The sequence below is a fragment of the Hevea brasiliensis genome, chromosome 7 (genome assembly GCF_030052815.1).
Source record: "Hevea brasiliensis isolate MT/VB/25A 57/8 chromosome 7, ASM3005281v1, whole genome shotgun sequence".
NCBI lineage: Eukaryota > Viridiplantae > Streptophyta > Magnoliopsida > Malpighiales > Euphorbiaceae > Hevea > Hevea brasiliensis.
In genome coordinates, this window is record NC_079499.1 from 45074790 (window position 1) to 45089477 (window position 14688).

General features: G+C 37.5%; 1 non-coding gene across 1 annotated transcript; it reads right to left on the bottom strand.

Annotated features, from left to right (window-relative positions):
- Positions 1-758: 758 nt before the first annotated feature.
- LOC131181842 (small nucleolar RNA R71) lies at positions 759-866 on the bottom strand. The gene has a single exon (XR_009150318.1). It is a non-coding gene; the product is annotated as a small nucleolar RNA R71 (small nucleolar RNA).
- Positions 867-14688: the final 13822 nt, after the last annotated feature.

Consider the following 14688-nt stretch of genomic DNA (forward strand, 5'->3'; position numbering starts at 1 on the left):
ACCCGTGCACTTGCAGTTGGGCCACATCAAGTTTTTAGCGCCGTTGCCGGGGAGTTATTTGTTTAAGATTGAATTCTTGATTATTTTAGTTGTTTTTAGTTTTATTTTGTTATATTTTCATTTTGTGTTTGTTTGTTCTTTTTCAGGTACTCTTAATCTTTTATGAGAAGAGCTAGAAGCCCAAGTGACACATCCTTACTGTTTAATCCTGAAATTGAGAAATTTTGTAAAGCCAACAAGAAAGAAATCAGAAAAAGAAAAGAAGCTTTGAGAGAAACTGAATTAGAAGAAGTCATGGTTGATGAAAGAATGAGAATTGGTGCTAATGCTGGAAATGATCAAAACAATGAAAATGTAGCCCAAGGTGAAGAAGTTGTAAATGCTAATGTGCCTAGGGGAAGTATGATGGATCATGTTTTTCCTCGTTTTGATGACTTGAGAGAGAGCATAGCAAGACCAAGAATTGAAGCAAATAGTTACAAGATGGATTTTGGAGTTCTTCAAATGATTCAGAATTCTCAATTCGGAGGACATCCTTCTGAAAATCCACACACACATCTGAAGAAATTTGCTATGATTTGTGACATGCAAAAACAACCTGGATTGTCTGATGATGCAGCAAGATTGAAGCTATTCCCATTCTCTTTGAAAGATAGAGCATTGGATTGGCTTGATTCTTTACCTCACAAATCCATTACAAATTGGGAGCAGCTCACTGATGCATTTCTTGCACAATATTTTCCACCTGGAAAAATTTAAGAGTTGAGGAATCAAATGACAGCTTTCAGACCAAGAGAAAATGAAACTCTATATGAGTCATGGATGAGATGGAAGGAATTAGAGAGACAATGCCCACATCATGCCATTCCAAAATGGATGATAAATCAGAATTTTTACACCAATGTCACTCCTACTATCAGAGGAATCATTGATGCTCAAACTGGAGGGGAATTCATCATTAAGCATGAAGATGAAGCTTATGAGCTGTTGGAGAAAATTGCAAAGAATACTCATCTTTGGAGTAGTCCAAGAGGACCAGCTCCAACTCAAAAAAGGCAAGCTGCTGGAATGTATGATCTTGATCCGTTCAACATGATTAATGCAAAGTTCAATGCACTTACAAATGTCTTGGCTAAGAAGATGGAAGATTTGAGTATGTTGGTTAGTTCATCATCATCATCTGGAAGTTCACAACAAGTGGCTTATGCAGAGGGAACTACTAGCTGTGGAGTAGACTATGGAGAGCAAGCAGCATATGTTGGTAATTATGGAAACAAGCAAATGGGGAATCCTTATTCTCAAACTTATAATCCAACTTGGAGGAATCATCCCAACTTTTCATGGGGAAATCAGCAAAATCAAGTCCCAAATCAGAATTTTCAACCACAACAGCAATAAGGAATTCCATATCAGCAAAATAGGCAACCATTGCCTAATTTTCAGCAGAAAAATATGAATCCTCCACCAAAACAGCAAGAACAAAGTTCCACCACTGAAGCTTTATTACAACAGATTCTTGCCAACCAAAATAAGCATGATGAGGAGATGAGAGAGATGAAAGCAAGGCTAGAACAGATGCAAACACATAACAGAATACTGGAAAATCAGATTGCACAATAAGCATCTTCCTCAGGTACCAAGTCTTTTGGTAAGCTTCCAAGTCAACCAGAAAACCCAAGAGAGCAGTGTCAAGCTATTACTTTAAGAAGTGGGAAAGTTGTAAATAATGAGAAGAGTGAAAATAGTGAGAAGAGAGAAAATGAGAAAGAAACTGATGAGGGTGAAAAATAAGAAAGTGAAAAACAAGAGCGTGCAGAAAAATGTAAAGAGAAAATTGAAGAGAAGGAAGAGAAGTATATACCTCCTGAGCCCTACAAGCCACAGCTTCCCTTTCCACAAAGATTTCAAAAAGCCAAGCTTGATAAGCAATTTGGGAAGTTCTTAGAGGTCTTGAAGAAGCTTTACATCAATGTGCCTTTTGTTGATGCTCTTTCACAAATGCCCTCTTATGCAAAATTCTTAAAAGAGATTCTCTCAAACAAGAGGAAACTTGAAGATGATGAAACTGTAGCTTTGACAGAAGAATGCAGTGCTATCCTCCAAAGGAAACTTCCTCCAAAGCTCAAGGATCCAGGGAGTTTTTCAATTCCATGCCACATTGGGGAATCATGTTCTACAAAAGCTTTATGTGATTTAGGGGCTAGTGTAAGCCTTATGCCCCTTTCCATTTATGAGAAGCTCAATATGGGAGATCTTAAGCCGACCCACATTTCTCTTCAGTTAGCTGACAGATCAATTAAGTATCCTGAAGGGATTTTGGAGAATGTGCCTCTGAAGGTTGGGAAGTTCTATATACCTGTTGACTTTGTCATCTTGGACATGGAGGAAGATTCTAATATTCCAATTATCTTGGGACGACCCTTTCTAGCTACAGCAGGAGCATTGATTGATGTTAAGGGAGAAAAATTAACTCTTAGAGTTGGTGAAGATTAATTGGTTTTCAATATTAATAACACTATGAAGAATCATCATTCTGAAGCTGATACTTGCTTGAGAGTTGATATCATTGATGAGCTAGTTGAAGAACACTTCAGAAAAAGATATCCGGAAGATCCACTTAAATATTGCTTGGTTCATGGAGGAGGCATAGACTATGACAACCCTCATGTGGCTGCATATGCTCAACATTTAGAGGGTAGTCCACCATTCATTTCTGCTCCAGTTTTTCAACTCACACAAAAGGAAAAAGTAGAATCTAAGCAACCATCATTCAAGGAAGAAGATGCACCTAAGGTAGAACTTAAGCAACTTCCTTCTCAGCTCAAGTATGAATTTCTTGGCACTAATAACACTTATCCAGTAATTGTAAATGCAAACTTGAGTACTTTAGAGGCTGATAAGTTGTTAAGAGTGTTGAGGCAATTCAGGAAAGTTTTAGGATACACCATAGAAGACATTAAGGGAATAAGCCCACACTTTTGCATGCATAGAATTATTTTCGAAGAAAATTGTAAGCCATCTATTGAACATCAGAGAAGGTTGAACCCAAATATGAAAGAAGTTGTTAAAAAGGAAATTTTGAAGTTGCTTGATGCAGGGATCATATATCCTATCTCGCATAGATTGGGTAAGCCCAGTACATGTTGTCCCAAAAAAGGGTGGAATAACAGTTGTCAAAAATGAAAATAATGAATTAATTCCCACCAGAACAGTGACTAGTTGGCGAATGTGCATAGATTACAGAAAACTAAACATTGCCACTAGAAAAGATCATTTTCCACTTCCCTTCATTGATCAGATGTTAGAAAGACTAGCTAGGCATTCTTATTTTTGCTATCTAGATGGATACTAAGGTTTTTTTCAAATCCCTATCCATCCAAATGATCAAGAGAAAACCACTTTCACTTGTCCATATGGAACCTTTGCTTATAGAAGGATGCCATTTGGGTTGTGTAATGCACCAGCCACTTTTCAAAGGTGCATGATGGCAATCTTCTCAGATTTCATTGAAGATATAATGGAGGTTTTTATGGATGACTTTTCTGTATATGGATCTTCATTTGACATATGCTTGGCTAACCTTTCTAAAGTTTTGCAGAGATGTGCGGATACTGACCTTGTGTTAAACTGGGAAAAGTGTCATTTTATGGTTCAGGAAGGGATAGTGCTTGGACATTTAGTATCTAACAGAGGAATAGAGGTTGATAAAGCCAAGGTTAAAGTGATAGAGAAGATGGCTCCTCCTACCAATGTCAAGGGAATTCGAAGTTTCCTAGGACATGCTGGGTTCTACAGACGCTTTATCAAGGATTTTTCTAAAATAGCTAAACCTTTGTCTAATTTGTTAAGTAATGACACACCATTTGTATTTGACCAAGAGTGTTTGGATGCCTTTTGCAGGTTGAAGCAAGCTCTTATCACTGCACCGATCATGCAACCACCTGATTGGAGCCTACCTTTTGAAATTATGTGTGATGCTAGCAACTATGCAATTGGAGCTGTTATTGGTCAAAGAAAGGACAAAAAGGCTTATGCTATTTATTATGCTAGTAGAACACTGGATGAGGCTCAAACAAATTATGCAACAACTGAAAAGGAATTTTTAGCAATTGTCTTTGCATTAGAAAAGTTCAGACCTTACATTATTGACTCAAAGGTGGTTATATTTTCAGATCATGCAGCCATCAAGTATTTACTCCGTAAAAAGGAGGCTAAACCTAGGCTCATTAGGTGGATTCTAATGCTACAAGAGTTTGACTTGGAGATTAGAGATAAGAAGGGAGCTGAAAATGTAGTTGCGGATAATCTGAGTAGGCTGAAATTTGATGATGAAGAAATGGATGAAATCCCTATTGATGAGTTTTTCTTGGATGAACAACTCTTTTCTCTTGTTGCTAAACTACCTTGGTATGCAGACTTTGTGAATTATCTATCTTGTGGAGTTTTACCTCTAGGAATGACATGGCAACAAAAGAAAAAGTTTTTGCATGAGGCAAAATTTTATAGATGGGATGATCCTTTACTCTTTAGGAGATGTTGTGATGGTTTAATAAGGAGATGTATTCCTGATGAGGAGACACAGAGTATTATGCATCATTGCCATGCTTCTGATTATGGAGGACATTTTGGAATCTCTAAAACAGCTAGTAAAATTTTGCAAGCTGGTTTCTTTTGGCTAAATCTTTTTAAGGATGTGAGGAAATTTGTGTTAGAATGTGATAAATGTCAAAGGAGTGGAAACTTGTCAAAAAGAGATCAAATGCCCCTAAATGGTATTCTTGAAGTAGAATTATTTGATGTTTGGGGAATAGATTTTATGGGGCCATTTCCTCCTTCGTTTGGTAATAAATACATTCTAGTTGGAGTTGACTATGTGTCAAAGTGGGTGGAAGCTATTGCAACTCCAACTAATGATGCTAGGGTAGTAGTGAAATTCTTAAAGAAATTTGTCTTGAGCAGATTCGGAGCTCCTAGGGCTATAATTAGTGATGGGGGTTCCCATTTTTGCAATAAGCAATTTGAGAGTTTAATGAGGAAGTATGGTGTATTGCACAAGATAGCTACCCCATACCATCCTCAAACTTCAGGACAAGTTGAAATTTCTATCAGAGAGCTCAAACATATCTTGGAGAAAACAGTGAACAATTCTCGGAAAGATTGGTCTATCAAACTAGATGATGCTTTATGGGCATATAGGACTGCTTACAAAACCCTTATAGGAATTACTCCATTTAGGTTGGTGTATGGTAAGTCTTGTCATTTACCTGTGGAGCTAGAACATAGAGCATATTGGGCCATTCAGACCTTGAATTTTGATCTTAAGCAAGCTGGTGAAAAGAGACTATTGCAGCTTAATGAGCTTGAAGAATTAAGAATGGATGCTTATGAAAATGCCCGTATTTACAAAGAAAGAACTAAAGTTTGGCATGATAAGCATCTTAGGAAAAAGGAATTCAAAGAAGGTGATTTAGTTTTGTTGTTCAACTCAAGATTGAAATTGTTCCCTGGAAAACTTAAATCAAAGTGGACTGGTCCATATAGAGTTTCTAAGGTTTTCCCTTATGGAGCAATTGAAATTTGGAGTGAAAAATATGGGAATTTTAAGGTCAATGGGCATAGATTGAAGCATTACATAACTGGAGACCCTATAAAGGGAGCAAGCTGTTACAAGCTCTCCAATCCCTCACCTCTTTTCAGTGAAATTCATGAAAGGTCCAGCTAAAGACTATAAATTAGCCCTCTTGGGAGGCATCCCAAGCTCTTTTATTTTCCTTTTTGTTGATTTACTTTTATTTTCATTGTTTTTGTTTTTATCTTGAATCTCCCCAAATTCAATTTTTGACATTGTTGAATTTTGTCCCTTGTAGATGTATTTCAATGGAGGAAGGTTGGTGAACTGCTGGGGAGTGATTCTTAACTTGAAAATTTTGTCCTTCAAACTCTCCCAAAAACTGATTGGTTTTTGCTGCATAACCTGTGCAGGAGCTGTTATCTAGTTTATGCAGAGGAAAAATGAAATCTGCAGCAAAAAGGGTGTCTGCAGCAGATAGCTTGTGTTTTTGGTGAGGTTGGGTGTGTAACTTTTAAGTATATGTGCTTTTAATGTTAATATAAGTGAGCAATTTTTTTTTATGAGCTTATTTGGGTTGTGGAATTCAAGGTGGACAATATTGCATTCTCTTGGCATAACTTGGAGAGTTCATTTCATCATTTGTGAATAGATGCAATCTTATGCAGGTTTTATTGAGTTCTTATTGTGCTAAATGTTGATTTGCTGAATTTGAGTAAAAATGGCATGGTTCACAAAGGTCTTTTATGTAGGATCCATTTCTACATGCTTGTGTGATGAAATTTTGATGGACTTTGTATATATTGATGTGTTTTTGGTGAAAATTTCTCATAGTTTATGCTTCATAGAATTATATTTCTTCATCCTAGGGTATTTTTCACACTTGCAAATCATTTTCCATTGCAATCTCAATCTTGTTGAATTGTGCATAAGCAACTGCATAGCTTATGCAATCCTGCATAACCACAATTCTTGCCATTTTTCACCTTTATTGCAAGTGCATAAGGAGAGTGCATAGCCTATGCAATTGTGCATAACCTTATTTTGTCAAATTTCATATCTGTCAAAACTTGCATAAGGTGAGTGCATGACTTATGCACTTCTGCATAACCAGAAACTCCAAAAATTCCAAACTTGCCGAGGGGTGCATAAGAAGAGTGCATGACTTATGCACTTCTGCATAACCAGAAACCTAAAATTCCAAACCTGCCGAGGGGTGCATAAGCAAAGTGCATGACTTATGCACTTCTGCATGACCAAACTCTCCAAAAATTAAAAGCTGCCGAAGTCTGCATAAGCAGAGTGCATGACCTATGCATTTCTGCATGACCCGATTCTCTGAAAAATCAAATCTGCCGAAAGGTGCATAAGGGGAGTGCATGACTTATGCACTCCCGCATGACTTCACTCCCCAAATTTCAAAAGTTGCCTAGACCTGCATAAGCAGAGTGCATGACCTATGCACTTCTGCATGACATATTTTTCTGAACTTCAAAACAGGGCGAAACTTGCATAAGCTAGTGCATAAGTTATGCACATTCACTTTCCCCTTATGCAGTTTTTACAAAACCCGTTTAAATCAAACTTTTCTTTTCGGTAATTTTTTTTTCTTTCCCACCTTCACCCCGATATCCCTGTTCACTGTTTTTCTCCTCTCACGATCCTCATTCCGGCATAACCCTTCCTCTCCCCTTCTTCTCCACTCGCATTTTCGTCGGACAAACCCTAACTTCTCCCTGCGTTCTCATTTCCGCCCTCATCTTCTCCATCCTCACTATCAAGAACCATGGAGTCACCTCCCCATTCCTGTCCAGTTTCACCTCTCCAGGTTTCACCATTGTCAATGCTACCTCCCAATCCCGATTCCCCTCCACAAGCGACACCCCCACCACCCTCCACAACCATGTATAAATGAAAAATCAGGTCGAAATCCACTAGGCCCATGTCCTCTGCACCTCCTCTATCCAAACGCAAGGAACCACCCACCCCATTGTCGGAACCACCACCCAAAAAGCCGAAAACATCAGCCTCCACACCCTCTTCCAGCAAAAAGCCAATTTCAGTAGCTTCACAGGTATCAAAGTTACCTTGGCCTCTTCCTGATACAATTCAAAAGGAAGCTTTTAAGAGACTCAAGGATAGGAGGGTACAACCCACTAGGTATATTTCTGCCGATTCTCTACAATCTCTTGGTTTATTTGACAATGTAGTTGCATATCTTGATGGTATGGGTTGGATGGAATTTGTGCATAAGAAGGAGATAGTTTATCCAACTCTAGTTTTGGAGTTTATTTCTTCATTCTCTGCTACCCTCAAATTGCATGATGTAGACCATAAGCCAATTATTAAATTTAGATGTTTGGGGCAAAATAGAGAGCTGTCATTGGACCAATTTCATAGCATTTTTGGGTTTGCAATTGATGGGCTATTTCGAGTGCCACATACTGGGGTAGAGGTAGCAAATAAGGGTATTTGGAATGCTGCCCAATTTTGGAGAATCATCACAAACCAACCTCAGACTTTCTCTGTAGGCAGATCAAAACCTCTCAAATACTTGACCCTGCACTTAGGTTCATTCATAGGCTGATTGCTAGCACTATTTTAGGCAGAGGGACTAGTTCTGGTGCTGTGGGGAAATCTGAATTATTTATGTTATGGTGTGCATTTCATAAGGTCAAGGTTTCTCCTGGTTATTTCTTTTGTGAGCATGTGCTGCATATTGCCACCAAATCCATAGGTGACATTGTTTTGGGTGGGCTCATAACTGTTATAGCCAAGCATTTTGGTTTTAATCCTGAAGAGCACCCAATACCAGCACTTGTGGACACCTTATATTTTGATCTTTGACACCTATCCAAAACAGGTTGGCTTTGCCACATTTTGATATCAGACAACCAAAGAAGCAGGTTGAACCCACTGCATAAACCGTAAGCCCAACCTACCCAATCAGTTCCACAGCACTCTACTGAACCCATCCCACCCCCTCAATCGGCACAAGACACCCCAGCAGCTTCTGCACAGCCCACACCTCCTACAGCTGAACCCTCCTCATCCACAGCCCCTCCTGCATTCAACACTAAAGCCTTATTCACCTATCTTGAAAGGCTTAGTGATGATATATACTTTGTGGATAGGAAGCTTGACACTGGTCTTGATACCCTCAAGGATCGTCATGATCACCTATTTGACCTTGTCATGGAAACCAGAGATAAGCAGAAAGAATTGAAGGAGATGATGAAACAGCTCATGATCTTTCTGGGAATGCCACCTCCACCTCCATCACCTCCTCCAGCACCATCATTTCGACAGCAAGCAGCAGCCACCAGCCCCTTAGCAACATCTTTGGACAAGGGCAAAACAATAGAACTAGATTAGCTTCTGTTTTACTTTTGTTCAATCTTGTAGGACCTTTTCTTTGTAAATATGTTCAAACAATTGTAGTTTGTTTTGAATTATGTTTGTTTGTTTTGAATTAGTTTGTTTTGAATTATGTTTTTCTTAAAGTTTTATTGGATAGCTCTTACATTAGTTTTCTTTGATTTTCATTGCACTTATTGCCCTTTTTGTGCATATTTGTCCATACTCTGTCTATATTTGCATGCTTCTACTGGTGGTTGCACATTTGTGAAGGAACGGAAGCGTGAAAAACACAAGATTATACCATTGAATTCAAAAAAAATTTCGCCTAGGGTCACATGCACCATGCAAGATTTATTTTTATCTATTTGATTTCAATGATAAACAACATATTAAAACTCTTTTAATATGTTTTTGGATCTGTATTTGCCATTTAAGATTTTAAAATTAATCAGATTAATTTTAGAACCCTAGATTAAATCAAGAACGATTACACTAACCTCTTGATGCAATCGCATGGTTCGCGCCTTTGAGATTCGTCTTCAGGACACCAAATGTTGTCCCTCTAGCTTGTCCATACCAAGAACACCTATGGCAGCCCTTGAACAGCCTCTAAAGCCTTTTCTATTAATTAGAAATTCAAGTTCTGCCTTTTAAGAGATTAGAGATGTAAACAGGACACTAGAAATAATTTCTAGTGTTCTTAATTCAAGAGATTGATGGCTAATCTCTTTGAATTGATGAGAGATGAAGAGAAATAGCTGGAGAGGCTCAAAGTGGCGTGACAAATGAGAGGAGAGGCTGCTGGTTATTTTTTCTTTTCATAACCACACTTAAATAGCTAGGTTAACACATTAAACCCTAGCCACATGTCACCTTTTGATTAGCTCTAGGTTTAAGTGACCCAATCACATTGTGCCAAGTGTCAAACCTATATTTAATCTTGATTTTAATCATCTTACATGATTAAAAAACATTTGGCAAGCTTATGTGTAATCCCATGTGTCACCATCTCATGGTGCCACGTGTCACACTGTGAAATGACCAAAATGCCCATGTGTCTTAATTTTGAGTTCTCAACCCAAAATAATTATTTTCTTCTTCTAATTAATTTATATCAAATATAAATTAATTAATTAATCTCTATTAATTAATTTCTCATCAATTAAATTCATATTTAAACACTTTAAATATAAATTTAATTTATACTACACATGCAATAATCTAGATTTGGTTTCAAGTCATGCTAGGGACTTTGCAATTTAATTGCAAACCAAACCTATTTAATTAATCAATTAAACTCTTTAATTAATTAATTAAATCATATTTAAATAGGTGATAACTTGTGTATGTGTGTGACTTACTAGGCTCATCACTAATTGGCAATGAGACATGATATCAACTCTTAATATCATCAGAACTCTTTCTTACCATAAATGATTTCTCTAAATCATTTTATGAACCTCATAGACCATGGTTAACACCTAGCATAGCATGCCATGGCCACCCAATTAGTAATAAGATTTACCTTAATTGAACCTATAATCATATGTTACCATGCACTATTATCTGTCTTTTACTATTTGCCAACTCAAGCTGGAGTGAGTGTTTATGTCAAACTCCATTTGCTATTATTATTCTGTTCTCCATTAATTCAAGTTCTTGATTAAAAGATTTTCTCATCGAAACTCTTTTACGAATAAATCTATCTGTCTGGCAGGAACTTGAAACATCAAGAACAATTAAATGAACATAGGATTTTATCTCTATTTACTTAGAGGAACAGATTCCATCTTGATCAACACCTACCTCCATATATAACTAGCGAGGAGCCAACACATGCCCATATACCCATACATAGTACAAGTATGAAAGCGTTATCAAACTCAAACTACCTATATACAAGATAATCTGTACTATCTCAGTCTAAAGATTATATGCCTTGATATGATTTATGACAAAACATTGACAAGAGTAAACTCCATGTGCTTGTCATAAGTGTCACCGTTCGGCCTACTTATCATTTATAAGTGCCTATCATTTTTGTTATATGGCATGAGACTCACCATTCCATCTTATTTATCTCTCATATAAATAACTTGGGACCAAACATAAATAAAATCTTTATGGATAAGTCATGTCCTTATTATGAAGTATCCTCGATTGTGAACCTATTTATGATACTTTGTGCTAGAAATATTGTCACTCATATTCTTAACAACTTAAGAATAATATTTCTAACAAAATATCAATGGACCTTTTCTATTACACATAAATATATTATGTAAACGGAAAAGTGGAAATGCCTTTTATTAATAAAATTATGTACAAGATACATACTAAATGATATGCTCTAGGGCAAACTACTAAAAATCTCCCACTAGCACTAGAGCCATTCATTACAATATCTTAGACCTATCTTCTCAAGATATCGATCTAACTGAGCTGTGACATAGGCTTAGTGAATGGATCAATTGGATTTTCAGTTGATGCTATTTTCTGCATGGCTACATCGCCTCGCCCAACTATTTCTCTGATAATGTGGTAGCGCCTTTCTATGTGTTTGGATTTTTGGTGAGACCTTGGTTCCTTAGCTCAGTATGATTGCTCCATTATTGTCACGGTGTGGTGGGCTGGCGACTCAATGGAAGGAACTATGTAAGTTACATCACGAACTTCTTTATCCAAAGCGACTTCTTTTGCGACATCGATGCAACAATATACTCGACCTCGATGAGTGGAATCTGCAATGTGCTCTGTTTGGAACTCTTCTAGCGATGCACCTCCATTACAAATGAACACATATCCAGAGGTAGACTTTCTATCATCGATATCGATTGGAAGTCGAATCGGTATAACCATCTAATTGCAAGTCTCCACCTCCATAAATCAAGAATAAATCCTTAGTTCTTCTCAAGTACTTAAGGATATTCTTGACTGCTATCCAGTGTTCTAAACCTGGATTGGATTGATACCTGCTAGTCAAACTAACAGCATATGCGATATCTGGCCTAGTACACAACATTGCATACATTAAACTTCCAATAGCTGAAGCATATGGAATCCTGGCCATCTTATCTCTTTCTTCGGGTGTCTTTGGAGACATCTCTTTAGAAAGATGGATACCATGTCTCACTGGTAACAGTCCTCTCTTGGAATTAAGCATGTTAAACCTCTTTAACACCTTTTCCAAGTATAGACTTTGGGATAAACCTATTATTCTTTTCGCTCTATCTCTATAGATGCGAATCCCAAGAATATAGGTTGCCTCCCCTAAGTCTTTCATGGAGAATGTATTTGACAACCATACCTTTATAGTTGTCAACATACCTGTGTCATTACCTATCAACAGTATGTCATCCACATATAAGACAAGGAAAGTGATAGCTCTGTCACTAACCTTCTTATATACACATGGCTCATCCTCATTTTTGATAAAACCAAAGGATTTAATGGCTTCATGAAAACGGATGTTCCAACTCCTCGAAGCTTGTTTCAACCCATAAATGGATCGCTTTAGCTTGCATACCTTGGAACCATCTTGGGATTCAAATCCCCTAAGTTGTTCCATGAAAATGTTTTCTTCAATGTATCCATTGAGAAAAGCTGTTTTGACATCCATCTGCCAAATCTCATAATCATAGTATGCAGCTATTGCTAATAAAATCCTAATTGATTTAAGCATGGCAACAGGCGAGAAAGTCTCCTCATAGTCTATTCCTTGCCTTTGGCAAAACCCTTTCGCTACTAGCCTTGCCTTATAGGTCTCTACCTTTCCATCAGAACCAATTTTCTTCTTGAAAACCCATTTATTCCCTATAGGTACAATACCTTCAGGTGGGTCAACAAGATCCCAAACTTGATTCTTATACATGGAATCAATCTCGGATTTCATAGCATCAATCCATTTTGAAGAGTCTATATCTGATATAGCTTCTTCATAGGTAAGTGGATCATCTCCATGATCTACTTCTTCATGAGTAGACAACTCTTGTTCTTCTTCATGAAGAAAACCATATCTCACTGGTGGGTGAGATACCCTGGTTGTTCTACGAGGAACAGCTGTAAATGTTTCATCAATGGGTATAGGTTGACTAGATGGATTTATATCCATCTGATCTGTTGGTTGGTCAGAATTCTCCAATTCTAACTCTATTTGCCTTCCTTTGCCTCCTTCTTGAACAAACTGTTGTTCAAGAAATGTGGCATCTCTACTTATCACAACCTTTTGTGAAGTAGGCAAATAAAAATAATATCCAAAACTATCTTTTGGATATCCAACAAATCGACCTTTTTCTGATCTGGTCTCCAATTTATCAGTGTTCAGCTTTTTGATATAAGCTGGACAACCCCAAATCTTAACATGCTTTAGACTTGGTTTTCTTCCATGCCATATCTCATAAGGTGTGGAAGAAACTGATTTTGATGGAATCCTATTCAGAATATACAAAGCTGATTCTAATGCAAATCCCCAAAAGAAGATTGGCATCATACTACGTACCATATCCAATAGGGTACGATTTCTCCTTTCAGATACACCATTCAGTTGTGGCGTTCCTGGAGGAGTCAGCTGAGAAACAATGCCATGCTCTCTCAAGTATTCATCAAATTCAGTACTCAAATATTCACCTCCACGATCTGATCGAAGAGCTTTAATACTTTTTCCTGTTTGATTTTCTACTTCAGATTTAAATTCCTTAAAATTTTCAAAGGATTCATGTTTGTATTTCATCAAATATAAATACCCAAACCTTGATTTATCATCAGTAAAGGTAATAAAATAATGAAAGCCCCCTCTAGCCATTTCTTTAAATGGACCACATACATCACTATGTATTAATTCCAAAATATTTTCAGCTCTTAGCCCTTGTCCAACAAAGGGTGATCTAGTCATTTTTCCTTGAAGGCAAGATTCACAAGTTGGAGTAGGCTCAGAGCCCAATGAGGATAGAATCCCCATTTTCTCCAATTTTGCAATCCTATCTTCTGCAACATGACATAACCTTAAGTGCCAAATATATTTTGAACTTTAGTTGGTTTTCACCATGGCATTGTATTCTTTTAGATTGATATACTCTGGCCAGTGGAAACACTTTCTTACTGGCAATGGAAACACTTTCCTATTGGCAATGGAAACACTTTCCTGTTGGCAGTGGAAACACTTTCCTGTTGGCAGTGGAAACACTTTCCTTTGCCTTCATCAGCTCTCTTCCTTTTCTATTTAGCTATTTTCTTAGAAGGACCAGGAATCTGAGGTTTCTTTTTCTTATTGCCCTTCTTCTTGTTGGACTTTCCAGCAGAAGAAGATGCAATCAAAGCTACCTCTTTTCCTTTATTGCCTGGCATATTCTTTTGGGCAATAACCAGCATGTTGAGTAAACCAGCTAAGGTGCATTCCTATTTAGTCATATGAAAATTTGTCACAAAATTCCCAAAAGACTCAGGAAGGGACTGAAGGATCAAATCCGTTTGTAGTTGGAAATCCATGTTGAAGTCAAGATGTTCCAACTGCTCAATCAGCCAAATCATCTTGTGGACATGATCCCCAACATTCTGTCCCTCAGACATCCTCATACGGAATAGCTGTCTAGATATCTCATACCTAGCATTCCTGCTGTGCTCACCATACAACTCTTGTAGGTGAAGGAGGATCTCACTCGCACTCTGCATGTTCTCATGTTGCTTCTGTAACTCATTACTCATGGAAGCAAGCATGTAACACTTAGCTCTCATATCATGCTCCTTCCACTTGTCCAAAGTTT